Below are 15,062 nucleotides of genomic sequence, written 5' to 3'. Positions count from 1 at the left end.
TAGGAGTTTGGATCATAATCAGAAACCTTCGCCTCCTCAAAATTGCACTCAGTCACTTGCAATGTGGTCTTGAAGAGTGTTAATTAAGCTGGACAACCGCCTGCTGGCGTTTCTGGAGGTCAGCGGACTAGAGGAGGATGGGCACTCGCTTAAGGATTGTGACAGGCTTGGAAAGTAGATCAGATTGCTGAATCGGGCAAGGAGCCAGAACACACCACATTCCAAACAAAGGCAGCTAAGGCCAGGACTACCTTGGCTTCACATGAATAGGTGGAGAGCTCGTTGAGTATTGCCAGAGAGAGAGAGGATATGTAGCAAACATACCGTTAATGGTAACTCTTTAACTTAACTATAACGTTGAGAGTAGCGCTAGCTTAAGCTTAAAATATCATTTAAACAATACGGAAATAAAATATTAGGTTCTTCTCTACCTATTCAAGCTGGCTTAACACCCTTTTTAATACTCGATTCAAGCTAGTCATAATTTGCTTGCAAGTTTCGTATGAAACTTCTGCAATTTCTACCTATTGTTGATAACACCACCTCAATCTAACAAACTGATAGTATGTTAATGTTTTATATTCTTCCCAGCTCTATAAAACCACTAGACCTCGACTGATCATGCCACACCAAACATACTTGACATTGCATACAATTAAGTACACAATTGGCGGCTTCAAGAATGGCGAAAAGCAACAACTTCAGCTGGGCATTCTTACTTCTCTTCTGATGTTTAGTTGCGTTCTTTTTCATTCCAGCCAAAGCTGCAATGAAGACCTACCAGTTCGATGTGAGTGCTTCAGGAACCTGAGCTTCCTCTACTGCTTTTGCTTACACTATAACAAAACCGTACGTAAATGTTTTTCATTTATATGCAGATTCAAGTAAAGAATGTGAGCAGGTTGTGCCATCCTAAACCAATTGTTACAGTTAATGGGATGTTCCCTGGACCTACAATCTATGCTAGAGAAGGCGATACAGTTCTAGTTAATGTTACCAACCATGCACAGTATAACATGTCAATTCATTGGTAAGACTTTTCAGTGTTAAGGCATAAGGATATTATGATAGGATGCATATATGAACACAACCTGTGTTACTAATGAAACATCTGGTGGATTTATTTTCCAGGCATGGTCTAAGGCAATATAGAAATGGGTGGGCAAATGGACCTGCTTATATAACACAATGTCCGATCAAGACAGGAAACTTTTACACCTACAATATGACAATCACAGGGCAAAGAGGAACTCTATGGTGGCATGCTCACATATTTTGGCTGAGAGCCACTGTCTATGGAGCAATTGTCATCCTGCCCAGACACGGCACTGGCTTTCCTTTTCCTCAGCCTTGCAGTGAAACTAATCTCGTGTTAGGTAAGTTTGAGTTATTGTTAGCTCTCATAAGTGCCTTGCACCTTTTTCTTGTACTAAAAGATATTTACCTATATATCTAATTGCAATGTTTTTTCTGAAAACGGCATAGGAGAATGGTGGAATAACGATGTTGAAGAGATTGTTAAACAAGGGAACAGACTAGGGTTGCCTCCAAATATGTCAGATGCACATACCATTAATGGGAAGCCAGGGCCGCTCTTTCCATGTTCTGAAAAACGTAAGTCAGGCCATTCAGGTTATGTACGTTACCACTGCAAATCTAGGCATTATATATCCACTGAAAATAGTGTGGCAATGGACATAAAATATGAAAGTTGTTGTGAAATGAAAGTGAAAGTGTTTCAGAAAATGGAGAGAGAGCTTTGATGCAGAGAATGGAGTGTAGTATGTTGTGTTTCATCTCACAACATGGATGAGAAATGGACTACATATATAGTGGAAGACAAGGAACATGTAGCCTAAAGTCCTCCATAAAACAAGGACCCTTAAAGTCCCTCCTTAAAACATGGATCCCCTAAAACTAGGAAGAGAAAGGCATCTTCTAATATATATCTATTTACATGATATAGCCATAATAGTTTTGATGCGGGAAGCGTGAACACAATATCAAGAGCCTCCGTCAAGAGTCGAAAACCATATGAGATAAGTTATAATCTACTATCAATTACGGGCACAGCCGTAAGAAACATAGAGAAACTTCTCTAATATTTGGTTTTTTATTGATAACTTGAATGAAAATTACATTATAAGAGGTGCCTTATATATGGCATATAGCATAAACCTAATACAACTAGAAAACATAAAAAACAATTTTTTATAGACTAAAACTAGAAAACCTAATTAAACCTGATTAAACCTAATTTATTGGAGATTACTGATTTCCAAGGTGGTATCCATAGGGACTGACTCTTCCACAAGGTTGGCCTCTCGAGTTCTGCGTCTGGCGTGATACTCTCCTATCTCTTCATCTGTTGCACGACAGGTGCGGAACCAATGGTCAGTGCCTCCACATCTATAACATAGATTATGCTGATTTTGAGGGCGACGGGCCGGACCAGCGTTCTCTCTAATTTGAGCTTGTCGGACTTGGGCATTTTGGTTTCCACCACGTGGGCCTTGTCCACATCCTCCTCGACCCCTTGGGCCATTGCCTAGGTGGTCACGGTCATATGGGCCATTTATGGGCCCATTTCTCCTTCCATGCCTCGGACGTTCAAACCTTCTTCCCCTTCCACTGCCCCGGTTCCTCCTTCCACAGTTATTTTTGTGATGGGCAATAGTATTTGCTTCAGGCAAAGGAACTGCACTAGTACCCGTGGGCCTTGCTTGATCATTCCTCAAAAGTAGGTTGTTTTTCTTTTCAGCAAGCAACAGGATGGTGACTAATTCTGAGAATCTAGCAAAGTTTCTCTCCATGTATTGTTGCTGCAGGACCATACAGGAAGGAGGGAAGGTGGAGAAAGTTCTCTCCAGTAGGTCAGCTTCTGTGAGCTCTTCTCCACAGAATTTTAGGATGACTGAATCCGGCAGATTTCAGAGTTATACTCATTGACAGTCTTGAAATCTTGGAAAGGTATGTTCTGCCAATCGTGCCTTGCTTCCGGCAAGTAGATGGCCCTTTGATGGTTGAATAGCTCCTCTAGAGCGACCCAAAGAGATCGTGGGTCCTCTTCAGCTAAGTATTCCACTTTGAGTGCTTCCTCCATAGGTTTCTTGATGAAAATCATAGCCCTTGCCTTCATGTCTTCAGGGGTGATGTTGTCAGCAATAATCGTTGATCTCATCTTATTTGCAGTCAGATGAAGCTTGATATCTTGGGTCCACTTGAGGTAGTTCCTTCCGGAAACTTCCAAAGCGACAAAGTCAAGCTTGTTGAGATTTGACATTCGCTACAAGGATTTAAAGGACAATAGTTAGTGCTATGGGTAATAACTTCCATAAGCAATCAGTAAGAACTTCCGGTTCTATAACATGGTATGAAAAAATCGGATTAAACATGTATGGTGAATTTGTGAAGGGAACTTCAAGTTCCTTCTATGGTATTATCGAAGCTACATGTTCGATACGTATGAACTTCTGGTTCAATATTTATGTATGAACTTCTGGTTCAATATTCATGTGTGAACTTCTGGTTTGTTAAGTACTTTCATTCCGCACATATATATATATATTCTAATGCAAAGAATTTAAGCGGGTAAAATATTTAAATTTAATATGAGCAGGTAACACCACAAATTCATTATCATAATAAATAATTAAGGAAAGATGTATCATATATATTGACTGCGAAGTCTAAACAAGTATATGTAAATATTTGTCACAATATACATGAACTGAAGAAGTTGATAGCCAAATTAAAAGCTACTGATTTTCCTTTTTCTCATTCAAATATATCAATTGTAGTGTAAGAGAAATAAGTGTCTCTCATAGAGGATTAAGTTAAACTAAATGCTTCAATAAAAGTCATAAAACGTGATTGCAGTTCCTACTGAACAACAGACAAAAGTCGAACTGAACACTAAGAAAAACTACCTAGAAAAATATGAAAAATTTACAGAGACGTAATAAACACACAAGGGCTCCAGCATACAAAATTTGGTGAGTTTTGGAGTTGAATTACTATTTCAAATAAATACTGGAACACAGAGATCAGAAGGTAAAATGAAACAGCAAAATCGGTTTTTGTTTGGAAAAACCTACTTGGTTGTAGATCTTGGTAGATTGACGTTGATTGAATGATGAACCGCCTCTTCTCTGAAACCCCGTTATTCACCTCTTCTCTTGGCAATCTACAATCCGAATCCTAGAGCTATTCGTGCTGATAACGTGTTGTGAAATGAAAGTGAAAGCGTTTCAGAAAATGGAGAGAGCTTTGATGCAGAGAATGGAGTGTAGTATGTTGTGTTTCATCTCACAACATGGATGAGAAATGGACTACATATATAGTGGAAGACAAGGAACATGTAGCCTAAAGTCCTCCATAAAACAAGGACCCTTAAAGTCCTCCTTAAAACATGGATCCCTTAAAACTAGGAGGAGAAATGCATCTTCTAATATATATATATATATATTTACATAATATAGCCATAATAGTTTACAACAAAAGTAAGTGATAAGATGACATTTCAATGATTCAAACTGATAACTTGGCTAGCACTAGCTTCTTTTCATAACGCAACTACTTGGACCAGCAATTTTGCATTCTCATTTCTCATTTTCCCTGTCTCAGATACCTTTGCAATGGAGGTTGAACAGGGAAAGACTTACCTGCTACGGATCGTCAATGCTGCACTCAATGACAAGCTATTCTTTGCAATTGTTGGCCACAACTTGATAGTGGTAGAGGTTGATGCAGTCTATACATCTCAGGCAATACTAATTGCACCAGGCCAGACCACAAATGTTCTTTTTCAGGCAAACCAAGTCCCTAGCAGATACTTCATGGCTGCAAGGTCATTCATGGATGCACCTCTTTCCATAGACAACAAAACTACCACTGCAATCCTACAATATAAAGGCATCCCTAATTCTGTGGTGCCAGTCATTTCCCAACTTCCAGCACTCAATGACACAGCTTTTGTACTGAGCTACAATGCTAATCTGAGAAGCCTAAACACAGAAAAGTACCCAACAAATGTACCTCTTAAAGTGGATAGACATCTTTTGTTCACAATTGGTTTGGGAATCAACCCATGCACTACTTGCCTGAATGGAACACAGCTCACTGCTTCCTTGAACAACATCACATTCGTGATGCCTCAAATCGGGTTGCTTCAAGCTCATCACTTCAACACCAAGGGGGTATTTTCCACAGATTTCCCTGACCTCCCGCCAACAACGTTCACTTATACTGGTGCCCCACTCACTGCCAACCTTGGGACTAAACTAGGCACCCGGGTAAGCAAGATCGCCTTTAACTCGACAGTAGAGTTGGTGCTACCCAGTGTTCTAAAAAACGGCTTAGGCGATGCCTAGGAGCTAGGCGGCAAGAAACCGCTCCGATTTTGGCCTAGGCGTTTCCCTTAGGCGCTGGGCTACTAGGCGGTCATAAACCCTAATTTATTCTATATTTTGACTATTTTTATATTTATAATTAATTTTTAGACTTTAAATATTGTCATTTATATTATTATATGTCATTAAAATAATTTAAAATTAAAAAAAAAAAAACCGCCTAGGCCCCTAGGCGCTAGTCCCTGGGTCACCGCCCGACTAGCGCCTAGCGTTTTTTAGAACCTTGGTGCTACCAGATACCAATCTTCTCACTAAGGAATCCCATCCAATCCACCTTCATGGTTACAATTTTTTCATTGTTGGGACCGGAGTTGGTAACTTTGACCCCAAGAAGGACCCCGCTAAGTTTAACTTGGTGGATACTCCTGAAAGAAACACCATTGGAGTTCCCACGGGTGGTTGGGCTGCCATAAGGTTCAGGGCTGAGAATCCAGGTAAATACATCAGAATAACAAAATAACATGTTGTAATAAACTTCAAAGCTCATATAGTGCAAGATTTATTTTTTACTCAGCTTAAAGGAACTAATTATTTGTATTCTGTTGTAGGAGAATTGTAATTGTGTTTATTATTAATAATAGGAGCCCTTTATATAGGGAGTCACAAGGTACACAATAAGTAATAGAATCCGAATACAATTGAATATCTAAAACACTTTCCTATTACAACTCTAAACCCCAGTTTGTAGAGGCACACATTCTGTCGACATCCTTCAACACTCCCCATTGTGCCTGTAACGCCCCAAATTGCACCTCACCAGCTTGAGCACATCACAGTGCCGCGAGACCTCGAAATTAAACCGAAGTTTCGATTTACATTCCAGAAACCCGCAAGGCATTTTATTAAATAATTTTTCGTAAACCGCACAGCGAAAACGTTTAAAATAATATTGAGGTGAAAACTTTAAAACTTTTAATTCAAATGTTCGTCCAGGACTTAACGTTGCAAACAACCGAGGAATAAAGGACTTAGCATATAACAAACAAATTGTGACAAGTTGCGAAAACACAATTCTAAGGAACAGGAATAAGATTGGAACCCAGAACCTGACTTCTATTGAAATATGCACACCCAGCTCCATCCGCTCCAATCCCATTTCCAGTGCACAGTACCTGCAACCACACTATTGTAGGGGTGAGCTTTCGTTCTCGCTACTCAATAGGGGCTTCACCCGACTAGGTTTGAAAATCGACACATAAGATAATAATTTGGGATCCCAATATGAAAAAGTTAAACAATTTCTTTAAAGAACGACAAACTTTAAATATCTTTCAGACTCAAAATCCAATGCTTGAAACTCAAAGAAATGCATAATACCTGATGGCCTGTCCGATGGACCAAGCTACACGGCCTTACCTCAAATAAAATCATCACCAGGTAGAAATAGTGCCACATCTCAGAGGATGTCAGGCACCATTCCGTCCATACGGCCCCTCCGGAGGTTTAGGGGATCGAAGCCCAAGGAATCGCTATGTTCCACTCACTCTCAAGCCATCAATAACCAAACCATGCAACTCAAATATGCACAAACATTTAATTCAAAACGGAAAACAACTAACCGAATGAGTCCCGAGTCCCCTACCTGGATTCCGATGCTTTACCCTTTTACGTTGTCCGAGATTCACGAACCTTCCATTCCTCGGGTAACTGGAAATCCTAGATTCCGACATTTTGATAGTTAATATCTCATTCAACAATTATATGAAATCTTGACGATTAATAAATCGTCAAACCAAATTTTCCTAGTTTGACCAGGAGTTGACCAATTTGACCACGTTTGACCAACTGAGACTTGTTCGATAATTAACCCAAATTACCGAACCTTTACTTATTTTCCTTTCTTTTCTTATTACCATTTCATATAATGCTCAAACAACGAAAGTTATAATAAATTTCCAATCTCGTCAACAAATAAGTTCGACTTTACTTAACCATTGTGTCGCGCAGTAATTCGACGGAATTACTAAGGACACACCCAATATTTTTCCAACATGATTTCAACTCAATATGGATGTACCTAGTTTACTCTGGACACCCATAATTAGAAATTGATCTTTTCCAAACTTTTCACAATCATCTAAAGTCTCATCAACACAACTATTTCAATATCACCAACAGATCCATCAGTTCACTCCAATTTAATCCATAATTCACAAACTACCAAAACTGCACAACTCGATTAAACTAGGCAAAACACCACAGTTCATCCAATATGCCAAACATGCCAAAGGTGCAGAACTTCGATTTACCTTCGATAGCACAAATTGCAGGTGAAAAACCTAGGCTCCTAATTTCAACTCTTTCCCGAAACCCGGCTAAAAACACACTGCCAAATCGATGTCCACCAATGCACAGCTTCTGAAATTTCAACTTCACCAAAGCAACAACCCATCAACAACGTCACAACAATGACAATACACCAAAGCCGAGAGTAACTCAACTAACCTTATTTTGATCCTCAACGTTTTCTGGAAAACTCGACCAAGCTCACTCGTGATGAAGTATGGACTGGCAGTCACCAACTCGAAGTTTCCAGACTTTAACCTCAATCAAGGTCAGTCCTCACCTATAGATGCAGTCGAGGTGGAAGACAAGCCCAGAGAGCTATCGGCGTCGACGAACCGTGACGGAGGCAGAAGCAACCCAGAAACAAAATCTTCAAATGTTGATTAAATCGAAAAACTAAATATTCTGGGGTGTAGAGCATGACGAGGAGATGAATTTCCATACCTCATGCAAGCCAATCGGTGACCAGAGTCATCGGAGATTGCAGAGGTTGTCGGAGAAAGTTCGGGGCTTCCAGTTGTCGGTCCCCCGTCTACAGCCAGTGCATGTACGATTCGAGGCCACAGGCGTGACGGCGATGTCGATACGAAGAGAATTCAGGTGGTCCGCCGCTGTGAGGTGACCGGATGGAGTAGCCCCGGTCGGATCCTCTTTGCGGGTCTCCGGGTCGCGTTTCGGGTCAGAGAGAGCTCTGGTTCTCTCTCTCTCTCTCTCGATCCATCTGGCTTTTCCAACTGATCAACAGCTATATAAATAGATTGGTTCAATTAACATGGACGGCTAAGATTAAGCAGTGGAGGGAATGGACGGCTAGGATCGCGCCACTTATTTTCCATTTCTCTAATTAATTTTTAAAATCCCAAACTTCGGAAAGTCACGATAAAAAGCCCGGGTATCCGAAAACTTCTCCGAAAATTTCCACGAACTCGTCGTGTCGTGTACTTTATTATCCAACACTTAAATTGAAGATTTCAATTTATGAAAATTTCTGAAAATTTCCTCGAGCATCTTGACATTTATCGATATCGTTGAATAATTTCACGTACGATCTCCATTAAGCTCGATACATTTTTCCGGAGCTCACAGTGCCGCTCAAACTTGGTGATGACGCTTTGATTGTTGTCTCGTTAAAAACCTTGCCAGGTAACAAAAACCATGTGGGACAAAAATAACCCTGGTTGAAGGACAAAAAGAGCACAACACGTCCGTCACTCTTTGAGATAGAACATGTAGACAACATGTCTCCCCCTGATGTCAATATCTCCCCCTGATTGCTACAATCATGGGAGTTCGAATAACTTTCTCAATCTGATGCTCTTCACATGTTTCTCAAAGGTGGATTTTGGTAACGACTTAGTAAATAAGTCCGCTATATTATCCTCTGATCAGATTTGGTTCACTTCAATATTTAGAAGTGCTTGTTGTCATTTTGATGGAGGGGAGGAGGAGCATGGAAGGTGGTATTTTGCCTTGTGGGGTCCGATCCCACACTTCCGTAATTTCTTTTCTCTCTGTAGGGGTAGAACAAGCCCATATCAATCGTACCTCTCAAATATCGAAAGATTGTCTTTATACCAATCTAATGGCGTTGCGTTGGCACGGGGCTATATCCAGGCAACAAGTTCATAATAATTGAGATGTTCGGTCTTGTATTGTGCTAAGGACAATAATGCGCCTATTGTACATAAGTAAGCACTTTTGTTTTAACACGTTTTCGTCATCATCCCTGGGACGAAATGGATCCCTTTTAGGGCCAAGACTACGGATGACCATGGTGCATCTTTGACTTTATCAAAAATGCCTAAGCATCTATTGACACGGTATACAAGTTCTGAATCTAGACAAAACCGTGTTCTCGCAAGGTCTTTCCTCTCAAACTCGAATTTCAGGTGTCCAATGATTTCCCTTAACTCTCAAGGGTTCCAATTATATTTATCAACATAAACCGCGACAATTGCAAATCCAGAACTTGTCAGGGAAACGCGTGGGCATAGTTCATCATATCCCTTCCCAATCAAGTAGTCATTTTAGTGAGCATTTCAACCTCGTTGCAAATACGCTCCGTGGTCTTGAGCCACTTGACTAGGGTAACTGAAGTCCACAAGAACTTTCATTATATTCCATATCTAGATCCCCATACAGATACGTAGTGACCACATTCGTAAGCTGCATGTTCAGTTATTTACCAAACTGACAAGGTAGTAGAATGCAATGACATCCATTACAAGAGAATATGTCTTCTCGTAGTCAATTCCAGGGCGTTGTAAGAAACCTTGCGCCATAAGGCGAGATTACCATCTTTTTTTCTCATCACGCTATCTAACGAAGACCTATTAGGAGGTGTTGGCATCTCAGGCCCAAAATCCTTCCTCTTCGTTAGTGAATCCAATTCAACCTGGATCGCATCTTTCCATTTAGGCCAATTTTCTCTACATTGGCATTCTTCAACGGAGTAAGGTTCGATGTCATTGGTCTCAACAAATCCACATCCTCATGTACACTAGTGTAGTTCGTAGATATCTTTATATTCTCAGGAATTGGTTCTAACATTGAGGTGTCCCCCAACGATGTCTCTTGGACATAACCACAATCCAAAATATTCTCATGAGACGGATTTTGAGTATCAATGATCAATGGATCAAGTTGTGCCAAACTCACTCTCTTCTTAGGGCGAGAATCCATCGAACCTATGGGTCTCCTACTCTTTCTAGCGGAACCCATGGCCTATGACGCCATTATGCCACCTTTGTGGCGTCACCATACCACCATCCATGGTGGTGTTGCCGTACCCATCTTCTCTGGGTGGCACCATGTCCTCTTGTGGGGACATCAATCCTTACAGGCATGTTTGCAGTAGGTATATGTGATCTGGTCACTTTTAGGGGATCAAGATGAGACATAGTGGGGATAGACCACGACAATTCCTGTCGTTCCTGTTGAACATTGACGTTCTAATCTTCCCCTAACGACGGGAAGACTATCTCATCAAAGTGACAATTCGCAAATCCAGCGAAATAGAGATCGCCTGTCAAGGGTTTTATGTAGCGGAGTTATAGTTGGAGGCCTATGGCCAACACAAATATATATATATATATATATATATATATATATGCATTCATTGCAATGACTCATGTTGATGCGCTGTGGCGGCGCAATTGGCACATAAACCGCGCACTCAAATATGCATAAGTCCGAGATATTTATACTCGAACCCAGTCACTAGCTGTAATGCAAATAAAAGTTGAGTGGAGGCTATGAGTCGTAGACGAATGAGCATAGCTGCATGATATATTTCATAGCCCAAGCAGAAATATTGGTGCGCATTACCAAAGTTCGGGCTACCATCGTAGTCTTTTAATGGTGGCTTATCTGCCAGACCAATTGGGTGTGTACATGGGAATATGATACTTGATATCAATACCCAATGATATGCAATAATCATCGAAAATTTTCGATGTGAACTCTCTAGCATTATCAAGTTAAATTGACTGAATGGGATGATCTTGGTAGTGAGCCCATAGCCATATGTTATGTGCTAGGAGTGTAGTATAAGTAGCATTATGAGTGGATAATGGCACAACACGTGACTAGCGTGTTTGCGTATCAACCAACACCATAAAACATCTATACGGTCCACAAGTTGGTTGATCAAATCCACAGAATTCCCTTAGATTCTTTGTGAGAATTGAATTATTTCCTCAATCTCCTTTGCATAGGATGGTCTCAATCCTAAGTAACAGGCTTTACAGAATGAAACATGGGCCTTATAATCAACCAATGAAGGTTTTGGTTAAGCCACAATGTCACAATGGACTTGAGAAGTTGGGAGAGGAGTTGAATAAGGGTTTATGGCGTCAATGCCATGTATTTGCCGCAGGGGGTAGGCGGCGCAGGCCATGTGTGGCTTGTCTTTGCACAATCATGGCGCTATGAGGCGCATGTGCAGCTCCTCGAACCAATTCTTGGTTCTTACTTTTCTTCGTTCTGAAAATGGATGTCCATGTAAAGTCTTTAATACACGGATCATCATGCCAAAGCCTATATGTGTCAGAATCTCATAAGTCGTCTCTCATGACATGGTTGGATTCAATAACTCAAATAGTGGTTGCATACAACCCACTAGAGCGACACATAAGTTTCTCTAATACTCGTTTATGTCCGTAGTCATTAGAGGTGATGCAAAGGAACACTGTCCATTCTCATAATGTGTTTCCACATGAAAACCATTGGCTCTTATATAATAAAGTTCGAATTAAGGTATGTCCAAGACATTAAATAAAAGAATTGACACTTTATTAATAGCCAATGATTACATCAAAGTTTCCAAAATCTAATCCAAAATAAAATCAAACTAAGACACATTGTAGTCACTCTATCCGTTTTGTAACTCCAATCAAATATGACCAGGAAAGTAGAGAGAGATGTTGGTGGAGCGAGGCTCTCTTAAGTACTAATAATCTCAATGACTTTCCTAGACATCACATTTTATTGGGTCCGCCACATAAGAAAGAGTTAATACAATTGTCATTTATTGACTAAGTCATATTGCCATTACAAAATTTCTTGGAAAAATAAAAGGACTAATCTAATCAAAGTCTGCTGCATCCTTGTGCACTTCATCTTCAGCTTTGAAGTCCTCTATGGTGAGATTGACATCTTCACTATCTTCTTCTGTAAGGTACACTTCTTATTCCCTTAGGTCCCTATATGGCCTGTATCTTGCAGCTAGTTGCTCGTTTTCCTTGCATTGCTTGAACCAATGCTCAATTGATCCACATCGATGACACACATCATTGTGGTTGCCTCCCTTTAATTGAGGTGCACGTTATGCATGTTGCGGGCGTTCCCTAGGAGGGTTGGTACCACCACCATGACCCATGGCGCCACCACCACGGCTAGGGATACCACGACCCCCTCTTCCACATGTGGCATTACCACCACGTGTATCCACACCAAACTTGCAGTTTCCTTTCTGGTTAGGGTGGTTATATGGGCCCATACGTCCCTCATATCCCTAATTCTTAGGGTACCGCTCCTTGCACCCTCCTTTGGGTGCAATATAATTAGCCTCATGAACGCTCTTAGTTTCAATGGGCCTTGAATTATAATTCCTCAAGAGTATGTTATCATGTTTCTCAGCTACAGATATAACATTGATAAGCTGATGAAACCTCGTGATCCGTCCAACATTGACTTCAGTACGGTATTGCTTTGATACCACAATGGCTGAAACGGGGAAGGTGGAGAGAGTTTTCTCCATTAGCTCTTGCTATGTGACAGGTTGTCCACAAAACCTTAACATGGACTGTATGCAAAGAGCTTCTGAATTATATTCAGCAACAGACTTGAAATCAGCAAAGCGCAGATTGTTCCATTGAACCTTCAAGTCAGGGAGGAGGGAATCTTGGACATTGCCAAAGCGCTCTTCTAACGCTACCCATAGCTCTCTTGCATTTTTGATCAACATATACTCCAATCTGAGTGCATTGTCCATATGGCGTCGCATCAAGATAGCTGCTTGAGCATGCTTTGTAGGTGTTCACACGAACACAAGATCCGGGTTAGGTGCCTGGATTATGAGTAATATTCTCTTTGAAGTGAGATGGTTCTCAACATCGGTTACCCAACTGTGGTAATCCGAGCTTGTTGAGTCAAGCATGGGAAAGTCGAGTCTAGGTTCATTCGACATCTTGAAAATAAGAAGAGAAGATATATTAGTTTCGGAGTTAAACTTCCACGAAAACTAAAACAATAAGATTTCGGAGCTATGCTACCAAGAAATCAATTTCCAAGAATCTCTTTTGGATTAGACCAAACAATGATGTTTTAATATGGTCACTATTTGATGCTTACGGATGCTCTTAGTCCAAGCATTATGAACACTCTTAGTTCATACAAACGCTCTTAGTTCGTTTAATTATGAACACTCTTAGTTCGTTAAGCATGAATCCCCACAATTCCGTTTTGTTAAATACTCAAAACCACACATGTTCCTATATTCATATATTCCAAGATTATGCAGAAAATAAAAGGAATTTAAAATACATGAAAGCTGCAACTTTAATTACAAAAACTTACGTGATGATTCGGGGTTTGAGTCACGCGCGTGTTGATGCAGGCGTGATGGATCGAAGTTAACCGAAGAGATGTTGAAGCGAGGCTTGCAGCGGTGGTAACACTTCAATCCTCAGCTAGGATTGCAGGGGCTGTTTGATCCTAAGCTAGGATTGCAGGGTCTGTTTGATCCTAAGCTAGGATTACAATGGCCGTTCGATCCTAAGCTAGGATTGCAGTGGCCGTTTGATTCTAAGCTAGGATTGCAGCCTGTTTGCAATCCCGGTCGTGGCAGAGGGCTGGAATGCAGGGTTGTAGTGAGTTGCGGGGCAGCAGGCGCTCGAGTGCATTGTAGCAGCAGTGTGACAGCAAGGTGGAGGGCTTGCAGGTGCGCAGCAGAGGTTGCGGTAGGAGGCTTGCAGCTAGAGGTTTTCGGCAGTTTTTGGTGATTAGGGTTTTAGGTTTTTTTTTTTTTTTTTGGGCTAGGGTTAGGGCTCGTGCTGATAACGTGTTGTAGGAGAATTGTAATTGTGTTTATTATTAATAATAGGAGCCCTTTATATAGGGAGTTACAAGGTACACAATAAGTAATAGAATCCGAATACAATTGAATACCTAGAACACTTTCCTATTACAACTCTAAACCCAAGTTATTTTACTGACCCATTGAACAATATTTGATCATGTACAGGTGTGTGGTTCATGCACTGTCACTTGGAGCTGCATACTATGTGGGGAATGAAGACTGCCCTTGTGGTAGAAAATGGGAAAGGCTCAAATCAATCTATCCTGCCTCCACCTGCAGACCTTCCACCTTGTTAGTTTCTTCCTTGTACCGGATAACTAACTCAGAACAGAGTTATTAGCGGGAATAATGTTTGGGGTCATTTGCCTGACAATTCTTGCAATCCTATCGAAAATGCAGAGTTCTGCAAAAATGTTCAGTTAATACTTGTGATTGACGAGACCAACAAAAGTCTGCATTATATCAGAGACTATTGAATGCTAAATTAGTCCCTCTTTTGTGTAACAAATTACCCAGGATTTTTATTATTAACACTGGAAGAGCAGAAAATGAATTGATCATATAACATTGGTGGAATTGCTGTCAACATTCAAACTCAAGCAAGAACACGCCAAACAAATACAAGAGTACATTTCTTGGTCGTAACATAAACACCTGTGAATACGCATGCACATTCACTTGGACATTTTCACGAACACAGTGATCATTTAGAAATTAAGCACGATGAAAGAATTTTGCATTAAAGAAGATTTATGTCATGAAAATAACTTACTGATCAAAAGGGT

General features: G+C 40.6%; 1 pseudogene; it reads left to right on the top strand.

Moving 5' to 3' along the window:
* The first annotated feature begins 682 nt into the window (after window positions 1-682).
* On the top strand, window positions 683-14,573 carry LOC112170993 (annotated as a pseudogene).
* The last annotated feature ends 489 nt before the right edge of the window (window positions 14,574-15,062 follow it).

The sequence above is a fragment of the Rosa chinensis genome, chromosome 6 (assembly GCF_002994745.2).
Source record: "Rosa chinensis cultivar Old Blush chromosome 6, RchiOBHm-V2, whole genome shotgun sequence".
In the NCBI taxonomy this organism is placed as follows: Eukaryota; Viridiplantae; Streptophyta; class Magnoliopsida; order Rosales; family Rosaceae; genus Rosa; species Rosa chinensis.
The sequence above is the reverse complement of the archived record's forward strand: the minus strand, read 5'-3'. Positions and strand labels throughout refer to the sequence as shown.